Source organism: Bos grunniens, chromosome 2 (assembly GCF_055505025.1).
Source record: "Bos grunniens cultivar Pamir isolate PY7600 chromosome 2, Bosgru_T2T1.0, whole genome shotgun sequence".
NCBI lineage: Eukaryota > Metazoa > Chordata > Mammalia > Artiodactyla > Bovidae > Bos > Bos grunniens.
Window position 1 is genome coordinate 39,532,178 of NC_141166.1, and position 16,594 is coordinate 39,548,771.

At 38.4% G+C, this 16,594-nt stretch overlaps 1 protein-coding gene across 44 annotated transcripts in view; it reads right to left on the bottom strand.

Annotated features, from left to right (window-relative positions):
- MAP2 (microtubule associated protein 2) overlaps positions 1 to 15,382 on the bottom strand; it is a 298,362-nt gene extending 282,980 nt beyond the window's left edge. For 43 of the 44 annotated variants that reach the window (XM_086342582.1, XM_086342896.1, XM_086342878.1 and 40 more), the window contains exon 1: positions 15,142 to 15,382. The gene's annotated coding sequence lies outside the window, so the exon portion shown is untranslated. Of the gene's footprint in view, positions 1 to 14,865; positions 14,987 to 15,141 lie in introns of those variants that run through there. The other variant, XM_086342546.1, reaches the window with a different exon arrangement.
- Between the last annotated feature and the right edge of the window lie 1,212 nt (positions 15,383 to 16,594).

Sequence of the window (16,594 nt, forward strand, 5' to 3'; positions counted from 1 at the left end):
GAGTTACACAAGTACCCAACAGATACTTCCCCTCTCTGTTCTCTCTTCTATTCTTTCTAACCTCAGAAATGGAGAAGAAACGTTTACAGACCTTCAATGAGTCATCTTTATGTCTCTGTACACTTTCAAATGTTTAACTTTTCAATTTTATTAACTTCAGTGGTAACAAAATAAAAGTCAGTAAATTAATATTTAAGTGTAAAACGAAATGAAATTGTTATTAGAGTTGTACAGATTTTTCCAATTTGGGGTCCATTTTTATTCTATTATTAGGTTATATTACAACTAACTGTATAACACAGTTTTTCCAAATGTGAAGTGCTTGTATCTTAACTACATCCTGTGCTGCGGATACATGTACACCTAGATTTTATGATGGTATACAATAGTAAATTTGACCACCAGAGAACTGTGCCATTGAAAAGTTAGTTTTCACTCCTTCTGGAGGGACTTTGACCTGAGTTCAGAAATGGCCTGCCAGTCTAAGTCAACAGCAGTTTTTTCAGCAGCATTTTCCACACATGCCTTAGCCTAAACTAGGGCTCCTCAGCTCACTGGTAGGAACAGATTCTCCACATACATAACCTTCTATGCAGGTCTAAGAATCTCTGAGCAGCAGCATAACTTGGGAAAGGCAACTATCACTGTTCAATTTCTTTTCCTCATGCTCTTTCCAGAAAAAGCTTTCTGAATCAATTTATTAAGAGTTATCACACAATAAGCTATACTTTATCACAAGATATAAAGATATGGTTATTCTGTTTGTTACAAAATCTACAGTGGTTGCTCTTAGGGGCTTCCCTGATGACTCGGTGGATGAATAATCCTGCATTGCAGGAGACACAGCAGATGCGTGTTCAATCCTTGGGTCGGGAAGATCCCCTAGAGGAGGAGAATGGCCACCCACTCCAGTATTCTTGCTCATGTTTTTGATGTGCTTTATAGTATGAAAAATATACCCCACAGAGTACTGAAAAGTAATTTTCACCTTGAAATGGTCATTTAAAATAATGGATATTATCAAGGTTAAATACGTGTGCTCCATTTACATCCTTCTTTACAGACTGTCTCCATTTAAATCTAATATATACAATAAAATGTGGTTTTTTTAGCATGAGAAATTCAAATTGTATTTGCTTTAGGAAAATATGAGCCCATCTTTTTACTATGACTAAGTTAATACTCTTTAACCTGACCGTCTTGCTAATGTTCGAAATACTTTGTATATTTCACTAACAATGAAATTAGTACAGAATCACGCCTTAGTCTCTCCCTCTAAATAGGTTGGTGTATCTATGCCACACCATATGTAAAAATTCTCGGCCTACTATTAAGGCCTCTCAAATTCACCTTGCTAATCTTAAAAGGTTGCATTCCTCACTTTGCTCCCTAGGTCAAAATCCTTCACTGATTCCAAAGGCCTTATGGTAATACCAAAATCCCAGTAAAGCCTAGAATTTAAGGACCTCTACACATCCAAGACCACTTACCCATTCTATTCTTTCCCCAAAGAAATCTCCCATCACAGACAATATTGTTTACTGTGCTCTTTGTCACCTCAGTGTCTTTGCTTCTGCTATTATCCTACCTGGGTGTTTTCTAAACCCAGCCACATATGCAGCCCCACGCTGCACCGTCACTTCCCACATAAAATCTTTAGCTTCTGCACATGGTGGTCTATTTCTCTCCTCTAAATTTGCATAGCACTTACGAGACACGCTGTTCTTTATCATTTATCTTAGTGTGCATTATATTCTTTTTGATATTAGTTTTATGTCTTATGTCTCTAGTGAGTGGAAACTAGAGAAAAACAACACGCTGTATATTTTACAGTCCAAACTAGAGGAGAACATGTTGTATACTGTACATTCCACAGCATAAGCATGGTTGTACATATAGAAGAAAATTAATCACTTTCTTGTTTTTATTAAAGCCTTTCACTAGTTTTTTGAAGTAACAGTTTATATTTGATATTTAGTGACATCTCAATATTAAAAGACCAGTAAAGCATCTGCCTACAATGAGGGAGACCAGGGTTCGATCCCTGGGTTGGGAAGATCCCCTGGAGAAGGAAATGGCAACCCACTCCAGTATTCTTGCCTGGAAAATCCCATGGACGGAGGAGCTTGGTTGGCTACAGTCCATGGGGTCGAAAAGAGTCGGACACAACCAAGCGACTTCACTATCATTATGCTTAAATAAGATTCCAAGAACACTATTTAAAGCTTAATATATATTTGAATTATATGTTGGTTTGTTATTAATATGTTTAATATTTAACTTGAGGAACTGCTAGTCTGGGAGATAGAAATATCATTCCAGCTAACTGCTCCATGTTAAAGCAATTTACATTACATAATTAATTAACCCTAGAAACAAAACAAAATGGAAATCAAGAAAAGAAGCTTGAAGAACAACAACAATAATTCAATTTTTCTTTGCAAAATAAAAACACTTTCTCCTAAATTATGTGATTTTTGAAAATGTCCTATAAATAATATTACATGAAAGAACAAAAAATTTAATAGCTTTGTCTTCTATTGAGAAAAATGTCTAGGAAAAAAGTAAACAGCCCTGAAATATGCCAAAGTATAATCAATCAAAAGTCTGGCACACTGTATTTAATGTTAAGTTCAGTAGAGCATTACACTTGGTCTACAAATATTTGAAAAGCACATTTAAGTATTTTCACATAAGCAATATATACATGAAGAGGCACACTAATCTCAAAGATGATTCAAGATCATCACGAAATTGGATTAGTTCACTTACTGAATTTCAGGGCATTTAGGCCATTACCTGTAAGAAGCAAAATATGTGTAATTAGGTTATTTAATTCATTTATAAATTCTGATACCATATTGGTTGTTGCTTGGTATCTGATTTGTTTATAACCAAAGCTGCTATGGGGAAATAGTCAAAGAACACACTCATATTGAAACTGCAATGATTTTTGTGACTACTTTTCTCAAACATGGATTTGTAATTTTCTGTTTAGATTTAAAAAAAAAAAAAAAACTTAATTTCAGACCCAAAATGGCTGCAAGGGTTAAAATTAATTATATAGGTAATACTCCAGTATCTCAAGAAAATGACACAGTTTAGGATACCTATGTTTAGACCATTTTATTAGACTATATCAACTGAAGTCTAATCTTGTCTCTACCATTGATTTCTAATTTTCTAAATTATTTTTCTCTTGTTATTTAAGATATCAATGAATGTTACAGATATATCTACAGGGATTTAGAAGACATAATTAATCTCTGAAAACTCTTATGAGAGTCTCAAAAAGAATTGCTTCTACTACCTTAAAAATTAGAATGCACTGTCAGTTAAATAAAAGTCAAACTCTTTATCATGGTCAAGAGAACCCACAAGGCCTGAAATCTGCCTTCTGCTCTGATTTCCTGTCCCGTTACCCTCTACCATGGCCATGAGACTCTGCTGCCACTGGCTTTGTATTTGTTTCTCAAATATGCCAGGTTTCTTCCTGCTCTTAATGCCGTTGCTTTTTCTGTTCCCTCTGCCTAAAAACTTTTCCCCCAAATATTCGTTTGCTTGGCTACTTTTCATTATTCATGTCTCCAAGAGCAGCCCATCCCATCCGAGACAAGCTCTATCGTATGTTTTTGTTTTCCACTTCTTCCAATAATTTTTTATGTCTGAAATGCTTAATCATTTATTTGTTTACAAGTTAATTTCTGTCTCCCACTATTAGAATATAGGCTCCATGAAGGCAGGGATCTGTATGGTTTGTCCCAATATCCTGAATATTCAGAAAAGTTCCTGCTGCATGTTCGGGATCCAACAACCATTTGTTAAATAAATGATTTATGAACCATGATATTTGAAATACGTTGGGCACACTAGACTGATATTTTAAATGGAAGAAAAAGAGAATATCTATTTGTCCTGTAGTGTTTAAAAATGTTAAAATTTGATGATCCGAAATTTTTTTAATAAATTTTCTATTTAGAACTAAAAAAATCTTCAAGATAAACACTAAATTTCTTTTCATATAAAGGAATATCTGTACAAGAATTTTTTACATTTCAGAGAGTTTGGCAATTTTAAAAAATAATAAGCTATAATTTTTCAAGTGAAGTGATTAATAATATCCCTGTTACACATACTAATTTTGCATGAGGAAGTTTACAAATATGTGTTGCCTGTAAAATAGCATGTATAGATTATTCATAATACAAAAGTTAAAAATGAATTATTCCCAAGAACATCATTTACTATGATATTATTTTAACTCTTTATGGATCATTTGGATTTTCAGACTGGTCAAATTCAGTAAATCACATCTAAGAAGAAGAGGACAGAATATCTTATTTCAAAAGATTTGCTTTCATAGGTATGGATTGCTGCTGCTGCTGCTGCTAAGTCGCTTCAGTCGTGTCCGACTCTGTGCAGCCCCACAGATGGCAGCCCATCAGGCTCCCCCATCCCTGGGACTCTCCAGGCAAGAAAACTGGAGTGGGTTTAGGTATGGATTACTTATGTGCAAATAAGATGGTTTTTTTTCTAGATTATGGCTCAAAATAAAGATATTCAGGAGAAGCTAATATGCACAGCCCATTCTATCTCAAATGGTCATGGAAAACATTTTAAGGAATTTTGTTCCATCCATTCAATGATAAAACAGTAACTCCAATTTTGATTAATGATTAAATATGTCCATTTAGAGAATTAGGACATACTATATAACATTCTCTAACAGAAAGAGGACATTAGAATTCCTTCACTCCCTAAATGGTGGTATAGTTTCAGTTTTCACTGACTAGGAATATATTTCTCTTTAAATATTTAAGCATGGTTTCTGCTCAATTTCTTTCCTCCAATTTGCCCATCATGCTTTTCAAATATTTGTCAACTTAAGACTCTTATGATGCCTAAGCAGTGTGGGTACAGGTGAAGCTCTACTGAACACAGTAATGATGGAAATACCTAATTCTTATTTAATTTGCTGTCTCCTTGGATGAGGCAAAGAAACAAAAGGCATGGAGCACTAGAGGCAGAGAAAGAGCAAAACATACAAGAGTAGGAAAGTTAAGAGGGAAACAGACACAGACATAGAGGCCACAGCCTTTCTAGCTCACTTCCTTTTAGCTAAAAATGTTAAAGCTGGGGAGACACAAAAGGAAAGCTATTTCTGAGAAAATTTCATAGTGCTATAGGTCAAAAAGAAGCTTCCACCTGGCTATTTTTGTTGGATTTCTCTGTACACAGAGTCAAGTTTAAACACAAACTCAATCAATCTGGAGGCATCAGTATGGATAGTTCGAGTTCAGAGAAAAGCTGGGCACACATCCCCAGAGAGTTTAAATGTCTGTCCTAAGAGATCCAAACCACAGGAATGAACCTGGAGCAGCAGCCTGGTCAGTGTTTCCTGGACCAGGTTTAGTCTCACCACGTTCAGTAGTGGAGCTGGCACGGAGCTCATTGGAATGGCCTTAAAATGCTGAGTCTCTCCTTCTTTTATATTCATGTGAAAGTCACAGTTGAGTCACAAAGTAGGGGAGGTATGACAGGCAGATCACCCCACCCTTAGGTCAGAGAACACGAATATAAACTAAATTGGAAGAAGAGTCAGAGTGAGATGGTTCTTCATGGGCAACTCCTTACCAAGAGCTGAGTCTGACCTGAATAACAATTTTAGGCCTGGTTCCACCACTCAGAATCTCAGGAAAGTCATTTAACCACTCCCTGTCCCAGTTTCCTTACACGCACATCACAGGTTCACACCATTTGCTCCTAACTTATACGTACTTCGCAAGTCTTAAGAACTGATGTCCCTTCTGCCACAGGGCAGAGGCACAGAAAAATACACTTTATGTTTCCATTTGTACAAGCACAGAATCCTTCTAAGACACTAATTAATAGAGTTACAAAAAGTCACTCTGTATATAGACTATAAACATATTAAGCAAAAGGAAAGGATTTCATTAAAAATAGGTTTGCTCAATATCAGTTTTTTAATAGAAATCAATATCAATTTTTTAATAGAAAAATTAGGATTCTTCTCCCAAAACCTGATGGAGGTCTCTCAGAAAGGGCTGAAATGGGGCAGTGAGACTGTCCTAGATTGTATAAAGTTTAATAACTTACAATTTTGATATGGACCACCTTCATTTAATATGGTTCTACTCAAAATAAAGTAAAACCACACCCCGTAATCATGGAACTTATGACTGAGTCTAAAAGTGATAAGCACTTTTAAAAAATCCACAAAATGTCAATTTCACCAAAGACCAATTAATAGTCTATAATAGTTTACATCATACAATCATGAATGAGGCAAGCTTTAGTTTGAGATGCAATGGCCAAACCCATTTAAATAAACCCTACATCATACCCACTTCGTGGTTTCATAAGAGACATAGCTTCCAGTAGGATGCTTGGTGCTTTCTCAGAAGTAAAATTTCTAAAGTTTCATCAATACTGGTTTCTCCTCTTTAAAAAGAAGAAAATCTGCATTTTACATGCAATAGCAATGTCATATGCACTTCCTAAAAGATAAATTTAAGTGACTAGTATTTCAATTTAGGACACTTGATCAACATGGAGATGCTTTGATATTGAGCACCAGATTTAGCTTTATCATTTCAATTCAATAATGGACAATGGAATTTGGATCATATCTCTCAAAACAGAAAAATATAGTAATAATTTGAAATTGGTTAATTTGATTTTATGAATGAAAACATATAGCATTGTTTTTCCTATAAAAGTGTATTTAAAATCAATATTCTCATGTGAACATCAAAGTATAATTTTCAATTTTTTATAAATCAACTGTATAACAATTTATCTCATTAAGAAAAAATGGTATATATAAATACTAATACAAGGCTAACAGCAGTACATGAACCGAGAACTTCCAAATGTACAAGCTGGATTTAGAAAAGGCAGAGGAACCAGAGATCAAATTGCAAATATCCTTTGGATCATAGAAAAAGCAAGAGAATCCCAGAAAAACATTTACTTCTGCTTCATTGATTACTTGAAAGCCTTTGACTGTGTGGACACAACAAACTGTGGAAAATTCTTAAAGAGATGGGAATACCAGACCATCTTACCTGTCTCCTGAGAAACCTGTATGCAGGTCAAGAAGCAACAGTTAGAACTGGACCTGGGACAATGAACTGGTTCTAAATTGGGAAAGGAGTACATCAAGGCTATATATTGTTTGCTTATTTAACTTCTATGCAGACTCAGTCAGTCAGTCAGTTCAGTCGCTCAGTTGTATCCGACTCTTTGCAACCCCATGAACTGCAGCATGCCAGGCCTCCCTGTCCATCACCAACTCCTGGAGTCCACCCAAACTCATGTCCACTGAGTTGGTCATGCCATCCAACCATCTCATCCTCTGTCGTTCCCTTCTCCTCCTGCCTTCAATCTTTCCCAACATCAGGGTCTTTTCAAATGAGTTAGCTCTTTGCATCAGGTGGTCAAAATATTGGAGTTTCAGCTTCAACATCAGTCCTTCCAATGAACACCCAGGACTGATCTCCTTTAGGATGGACTGGTTGGATCTCCTTGCAGTCCAAGGGACTCTCAAAAGTCTTCTCCAACACCACAGTTCAAAAGCATCAATTCTTCTGCGTTCAGCTTTTTTTATAGTCCAACTCTCACATCCATACATGACTACTGGAAAAACCATAGCCTTGACTAGACATACCTTTGTTGACAAAGTAATGTCTCTGCTTTGTAATATGCTGTCTAGGTTGGTCATAACTTTACTTCCAAGGAGTAAGCCTCTTTTAATTTCATGGCTGTAATCACCATCTGCAGTGATTTTGGAGCCCAGAAAAATAAGTCAGCCACTGTTTCCCCATCTATTTGCCATAAAGTGATGGGACCAGATGCCATGATCTTAGTTTTCTGAATGTTAAGCTTTAAGCCCACTTTTTCACTCTCCTCTTTCACTTTCATCAAGAGGCTCTTTAGTTCTTCACTTTCTGCCATAAGGGTGGTATCATCTGTATATCTGAGGTTATTGATATTTCTCCCTGCAATCTTGATTTCAGCTTGTGCTTCTTCCAGCCCAGCGTTTCTCATGATGTATTCTGGGTATAAGTTAAATAAGCAGGGTGACAATATACAAAGTGCTTCATGTGAAATGCCAGGCTGGATGAATCACAAGCCCAGAATCAAGATTTCCCAGAGAAATATCAGACATGCAGATGATACCACTCCAATGGCAGAAAACAAACTAAAGAGTTTCTTAATGAGGGTTAAAAGAGGACAGTGAAAAATCTGGTTTAAACTCAACATTCAAAAAATAAGATTAGGCATCCAATCCCATCAGCTCATGGCAAACAGAGGGGGAAAAAGTGGAAGCAGTGACAGAGTTTATTTTCTTGGGCTCCAAAAATCACTGCAGATGGTAACTATAGCCATTAAATTAAAAGACACTTGCTCCTTGGAAGGAAAGCTATGACAAAGCTAGACAGTGTATTAAAAAGCAGAGATATCACTTTCATGACAGAGGTCCATATAGTCAAAGCTATGGTTTTTCCAGTAGTCATATACAAATGTCAAATTTGGACCATAAAGAAGGCTAATGCTTTCAAACTGTGCTGCTGGAGAAGACTCTTGAGAGTCCCTTGGTTTGCAAGGAGATCAAATCAGTCAGTCCTAAAGGAAAACAGTCCTAAATAGTCATTGGAAGGACTGATGCTGAAGCTGAAGCTCTAATACTTTGGCTACCTGATGAGACAGCCAACTCATTGGAAAAGACCCTGATGCTAGGAAAGATTGAGAGCAGAAGGAGAAGGGGACGACAGAGGATGGGATGGTTGGATGTCATCACCAACTCAGTGGACATGAGTTTGAGCAAACTCCAGGAGATAGTGAAGGACAGGGAAGCCTGGCATGCTGTAGTCCATGGATGCAAAGAGTTGGACATGACTTAGTAACTGAACAACAACAATTCTGTGATTATTACATACACAAACACAAATATCACTATGATAGCACTTTGGAAAACACAAAGTGAACAAATTTCGTGGACTAATAGGTTGTTACAGGTATTATGACTCCATATAGCAAAGACTTGTATGCAACAGATTGCAATCTTCATTCAAATGATATAATAAGTATGTGTAGTAAATTACAGAATCAGATCTTTTCCTAGCTATACTAGATGACACTAACATAAAAAGAATGCACTACTGATCCTAAAAATTTTTTTTTGGTTCTTTGTTTTCAAAGTGGGCCAAAGGAATGTGGTCTCATAAACGCCAGAAAAACAGGCAGCTTATTGTTTAAAATACTGTTTTGTTCAAAAACACAGTTGAAGGGAAAGACTAAATTACAACTTTGAGAGGCACAATACCCAAATAAAGTAATACAATTTCAAAGCTGAGAATTATTTAATTGTGATGCTTCCTAGTCAATAAAACTAGGAAACATTTTCTCATACCATTTTATTATATAATTTCACTGTTGTCCATTAGCAAGATAATACAGTGTTGTTGCAACTGTTAAAACAATACAACATGGGCAACAATAAACCCATTAATACTTTAATGCAATATAAAAGGTTCGTATCAGTATGAATATTCTATCTCAAACTAAATGAACAAGTTTGTATATTTACTTACAAGTTTGTATATTTACTTACAAGTTTGCTTTAAATATAGGAGAACTAGATAGTTAAGCAATGAAATATACTAATGGACATTCAAGCACTATATTTTATGATCACTGAGAGATGGATTCAAGATGGCTAACGATAATGCTGTACACAGCAATGTAACTAGGGATATTTTATTTAAAATTAAATTAATTCAGTTCAACTTAAGGGAACATCAATATAGTTAGCTAGCATAAAATGAAGACAGTGGACTGCCTGACAGATAATGACTTTACTGTGTGTGCATGCTCTATCACTAAGTCGTGTCTGACTCTTTGCGACCCATGGACCGTAGCACACCAGGCTCCTCCGTCCATGGGATCTCTCAGGCAAGAATACTGGAGTGGGTTACCATTTCCTCCTCCTGGGGTTCTTCTTAACTCAGGGATCAAATCTACATCTCATGTACTGGCAGGCAAATTCTGAGACACCAGGAAAGCCCAGATGACTTTACTAGTCAGTTTGCATTTTACTTGATGTCAGGTGAATAAAATAACAAAATACAGTTAGCTAATCAAAATTTTCATTTGAAAGCAGTAGGTTGTACGGCTACACCACTTTTACCTTTTTCAAGTCATTTGAAGAAGGCTGGTAGGAACACAGCTGGGATAAGCAACTGTCTATAAGATAAGGGAATCTGGGTCAGCTTGGGTACAAATAATGGGAAGACACAAGGCAGTAACTTTTCTTCCTGATTCAGAAACGCTTTCCAGAGAAAGGAAGCAGGATCAAAGGCTGGTATACAAGGAAAAGTTTGTTCAAGGCCAGAGTATATATAAGTCAAGATCAAAGGAAGGACCGAGACAGTGATGAAGCCCTGAGAAGAAGTTGGCATAAAACTGTATGTTAAATGAGAAATATAGATATAATGGAAAATACATTACAATAAAAATGGCAGGTTCTATTTTCTAAAAATTGGTGTTTTGTTTTTTGGCCAATACAAATTGAAAGCAAAGAGCAAAGGAAGAAAAGAAGGAAGGAAGGAAGAAAATGGGTAAAGAGGAAAGGAAGAAAAAAAAGAAAGCAAGAAAGAAGTCCAGCTGTGTGATCTTAGAAGCTTAATTATTTTCTCTAAAATGCCTATTAACATAACAGGCTCCTCTGTCCATGGAATTCTCCAGGCAAGAATACTGGAATGGGTTGCCATTTCCTTCTCCAGGGGATCTTCCCGACCCAGGGATCGATCCTGTGTCTCCTGCATTGGGCAGGCGGATTCTTTTAACACTGAGCCACCAGGGAAGCCCCAGTTTATATATATACAAATATTTATACAATTGTATATGTTGTTGTTTAGTGGGTAAGTCAGGTCTGACTCTTGCAACCCAGTGGATTGTAGCCCTCCAGGATTCTCTGTCCATTGGATTTCCCAGGCAAGAATACTGAAGCAGGTTACCATTTCCTTCTCCTTCTATATATAATTATAGAGAGAGAATACATATATGAGAAAAGGAGGTTAGGTATACAGGGTCTACATTAGGACATTCACATACTGATACACAAACAGTTGTCTTTGAGGTTTGGGACAATACTGTCCCCATGTGCAGCTCCTTGTGTCCCATATCTGAAATACAATAACTGCCCATTTAAATGTTATTTTTTTTAGTTATTCCCCATTACAAAAGAAACAAATCCCTCTAACTTGATTTGAAGATTTCTTAAAGCCAGGAGCCCTGTAGTACTTTTTGTGTCTCTACACTTAGTCCCCAGGAAGATATTCTGCATCCAGTAGAAATATAATAGACACATAACAAAATACATAACTGATGCTGAGGCTGAAACTCCAATACTTTGGCCATGTGACTCGAAGAACTGATTCACTGGAAAAGATCCTGTTGCTGGGAATGATTGAAGACAGGAGGAGAAGGGGACAACAGAAGATGAGATGGTTGGATAGCATCACCGACTCAATGGACATGAGTCTGAGCAAGCTCCAGGAGTTGGTGATAGACAGGGAAGCCTGGTGTGCTGCGGTCCATGGGCTCTCAAAGAGTCAGATACGACTGAGCAACTGAAATGAACTAACAAAATAAATAAATAAATAAGTTGGAATAAATGCTCTCCTAAATGAAGAGTAAAGGCTGTTTGTAATAAGAGTAACAGCATTGAAGACAAAATGCCTGGAGAAGACTAACATTCAAACAGGAGATTACAAAGAACAGAATGAAAGGAGAGGAAAAAAAATCAGTGAAATGATCAAAATACTGCTCACACTTAAGAAGGTTTAGATTGAGTAGATCAAATTAAGAAAGGCGTAGAAAGAACTGAAGTACAAAAGAACAGACATATCAGAGAGAATCAGACATGACTCAAAGAGCTTAATAGCATCTTTACCTGATATACCAGAGACATAAGAGTTTATAATTGTTTCAGAATATTATCTTTAGTAACATTCACTAATGCATTACTAATAACTTACCTAAATGACTGCTTTTAGGATTAAGGAATATGACATTGTTCTGGGGGTAGTGTTATTATCCACTGTAACTGTTATTTTAGATTCTTTATCTTAATCTGTCAAGAGGAAATTAAGCATTGAAAGGAATTCATTAACCAAAGCGATCAACTTGAATACTAAAATCTCCAAGTTGGTTTCATATGCTCAATCTTATGGGGACATCAATGAATATTTTAAGGATGTACATACGGTCATGTGCATCTAAGCAAACGTTATAACTATTGCATTTTAAAGTCCAAGAGCACAACCCCATTTTTCAAAAGCATAGCAATCCAGTCTGCTATCTAGATGCTAGTAAAATTTTACCAAAAAATGTGTATCATAAGAAAACATGCAAATATACGCCAATAAGCATTCTTCTTCCTTTTCCCTTCTGATGTGTTTAGAAAATCTGCAAATTGATTTTAAGCCAAAAGTGGTAAAGGAATGAAATTATTCTTTCACGTTTAGGGGATGCTGTGCCAAGTTTCATTTCTGGCAGCATATTTATGACCAAGTTCAAGATTCTTGAAAAGAAATATGTAAAAGAGGAAATATCCCTTTAACCTTAGCAGAGCAACAGAGTAGAGGCTGCTGTGGGAAGCGAAAGGCTTCTGCCTTACGAGGGTGTGCTGCTGGTGTTTGGTTTCCACTGAGAGGGTGCTTGCTCTCTCAATGAGTTTGAAGTAGCTACTAGGATGAGGTAATGGCTGTGCCAGTTTCACTGGGTCAGGCTCTGTCAGCACATTCTTTCTCCTTCTCCTCCCTGAGAAGGTGCTGTAAACACGTCATCCTAGGAGAGTTGCTACAGAGAATGAACAAATCCTAAATTCGAAATTCCTGAGAAAGCTGGCTCTGCGCTTGACAATCTAGACAGAACTAGAAGCTTAAAGGAGCATAGATAGAGTCACAATAAACAGGTTATTTGATAGAGGTGAGGGAAAAGGAGAAAAACAGAGAAAATGGACATTCATGTATAAAAATTTTTTTTAAAAGAAGCTCAATTTTTAATTGCTCAGATCTACAGATGTATGTTAAGCAATTTTCTGCTTATGGGGAAAAAAAACCTTTAGGAAATTAAATAATACTGTAGCATATCATGAAATACTAAAAATTGAAATTAAATAAAGTACAGGCAAACAGCACGTACCACTGATCCTAATGGCACAATAGCTCTGCTCAATGCAAATTGTGGATTCCAGATATAAAACTATGATAATCAGATAAATTTATCAGGAAATCAACCTTAAAATACACACACATAACAATACTTTTTATTGAAAAGAGAAAAATGCATTTCATCTTTTCTTGGGAAGGAAATGTTTCTGTGCATGAAGAGGGGGTGATTGAAACGCCCATGATATTTTTACAGAGTCATAAAGATTTCTACCAAAATACATAGCAATTGACCAGCTAAATGGGTGTTTTGTGTCACATTCAAGTGAAAGGCTATAATCTTCCTCTTGGGCATTTTAAAGAGCTTTTATTTATTTAATCTATTTTCATTGCCAAAAAAATTATAATTGCCCACAGTGAAATGACAGGGTTACAGAGCCATGCGTTATACTGGGCTGGTACCTGCCGCTCAAGCATGGGGCATTTTGCATAACATGGCTCACATAAAAGGCTTTGTTCTCCATCGCCTCACTGCGGCTACAAACCTCAATTTCAGTTAGCAGTCATTTTCTCTCCCAGACCAATCATTTCAAAATAAATCATATTTTTGACATTTAATACCTTACCGATATTCATTAATCCCTTTGCTTCACATCCAAACTTATATACCACCCAACAACATATATTTATTTGTTCTGCAGTACAAATTTGATTCACACCATAATCCCCAAACCTTCAAGGAAAAATATTTTAAGACTCGTCTTTTAAGTACTACTCTCTTTTGCAAAATTAGGTATATATTATACGTGCGAATGTGTTTATGTGTGTGTGTTTGTGGTGTGTACCACCATACACCTGTGCATGCTTTTAAACAAAAACCCTTCACACTGAGTCAGTAATAAAGGGTCTATGTCCTGGAATCATTATGCTAAGGGCTTCCAGCTGATGGCACCCGGCAACTGTTACAAACGGGCTTGTAGCTAATGAAAGCTTTTTAATTTTCTGACAAAATCCCCAAACCCTGATGCCAGGCAGTATAACATCCATTTCCAGTTTTCAAGGATGTTTTTTTCTGACCCCATCCATTTTACTATCCCCTCCTCCCTACACACACCCAAACACACATCCCCACTCCCGGCTCCTATCAAACACTCTTTCTTTAAATTTTCATCCTTAAACAAAAGACAAAGTTGGGGAAGGAAGACACCCAACACTGCAGCCCCCAAAACGCCTTTTAAGAAGAAAAAGAAAAGAACTGGTGGACTGTAGATGCTGCCTCCCACTTCCATCTCTTAGACGTTCAAGCTCATCCAGGCTCATTTTTTCGTATCCCGCCCTCCATCGAGACCAGACATTAATTTTTCATTTTCCTAAAACTATAAACATTCGTCAATCTTTCTCTTCCAGCTGTGTCTGGGACAATTACAGGGAAAATGATTTCGAATTGACAAGGTTTCTTTAACTTACTCATCCGTCAGTGTGCAGTTCTCTGCAGTTCGATGGACCAAAAACAAAAGAAAACCTAAACAAAAAACCTCTACTTCGAAATTCTCTTTTAGCCCAGTATAATTCATTCTCTAGCTTTCCCCAGCTCAGGTAATATTAGCTTTAAAGACAAGTATCCTAACCCGATGTAAGTTTCCGGGCGCTTCAAAGTGGTACCTACCAAGGTCACACACCCTTCTCCAAATCCAGAGCCCAGGTACAGCCCTGGTCCCCTGCTGCGTAGGAGCTACACCTAGAGAGGCTGGGCCTGAAGCTGCCGCCAGGTGGGAGACAGCTCCACCAACCTGTGCCTGCTCCCAGGACACGGGATGAGACAAATCCCTTCCCATCCCCGTTCCTTCCCTGGGCTCCTTCTCCTCCCTCCACGCGGTGGACGAGGTAGGAGAAGGGAGAGGCACGTTTATACTGAATCAGAGGTGGGGAACGGCTCTCTTACCTGGGCGCGGAAACGATGCACCCGCAGTCGCCGCTGCCACCGCTCAGGGACTTGAGGACCTAAGGTCCTCTGGAGAAGGAGCAGGGGGGTGGGTGGGGGTGGGACAGGGCAGGAAAATAAGAAGGAGAAGGAGAAAGAAAAGAAAGAAGCGGAGGGGAAGAAAAGAAAGAGAAGAGGCGGTGGAGGATGCTGTCGCCGCGGCCGCCGAGAGCCCGCGCAGCCGGAGCTCCCGGCCCAGTCTGAGCGCCGCCCTGGCCGCCGGCCCCCGCGGCCACCCCGCCCTCCTCAGGCCCCGCCCCTCGCCCCCCACAAGCCCCGCCTGAACGGCGGCCCGGGCGGTGGCGGAGGCGGGGCTGGCGCGGGCACGGCCACAGTGTACTGGAGGGGAGCGCGGCCGCCCCGCCTTCCGCAGCTGTCGGCCCGCCGTCCGGCGGGGACCGCGAGGGTGGCAGCCTCAGAGCGCAGGCCAAACCCCAGCCACTTCGGGCTTGGGACTGTGGGGGGCCCCTTTAAAGAACCCTGCCCTCTCCGCCACCAGAAGCAGAGTGAGACGAGCACCTTTGGGACAGAGGGACCCATTGGACCCTTTTCTGATATCCTTGGTGAACTCGGAGTGGCTGGGGCGAGGAGCGGGGGTGGCGTCAGCTTTAGTCTCTCAAAGAGGAGTCCCCCATAGAGGCCTCTCTTTTCCCTTCTCCATCACTGTGACGGTGGGAGTTCCGGTTACCCCTCAGTGAAGAGAGCTCCCTGGCCTCCCTCCACATACCTCAAGACAAGTTGCATCCAAAATAGATAGGAAAATTGGGGGGAAGCGTGACGACAAACAATAACTCCTCTCAGTACTAAAGGAACAAGGGTTGAGGGTTTAGAGAATTACTAGACCCCCGTTCGATCACCAATCAGATTTGTTCATTCGTTTATTCCTTCTACAAATGTGTATTAAATTTGCTGTGAGTCAGGCACTGTTTTAGGCACTGTGGAAACATCAGTGAATAAAACAAAACTCCCCTACCTCCAAAAAAAAAAAAACTTGCCTTCAACAACAGTACATTTTAAATAGCCAAATCCAAGTTCCAGGGTCAATTCATTTAGTATAAATCTCATGTATGACTGTGTCAAATAAGGATTAAAAAATGTTAGCCCTACGCCTCTAGTGTTTTTAATATGAGGATATAATTAGATAATGAAAGTCTGTGAAGAATATGAAGAATGATACAAGAATAATGAATTAGCACAGAAAACGTTGACCTTGAAATGTCACCATTTAAAAGAATTACCTCTTAAATACTTTTGAAAGAAATATGACCAACTGAGAAAACAGATAATTCTTTACCATGGAATCTTCATGATCATAGAACAGCTTTTCATTGTAAGTAAGAGAGGTAAGAAGCAATTTAGAATTGTTTCTGGCTTCTACATGGAGTGCTAAGAAGGTTACCAAAATAGTGGGGTG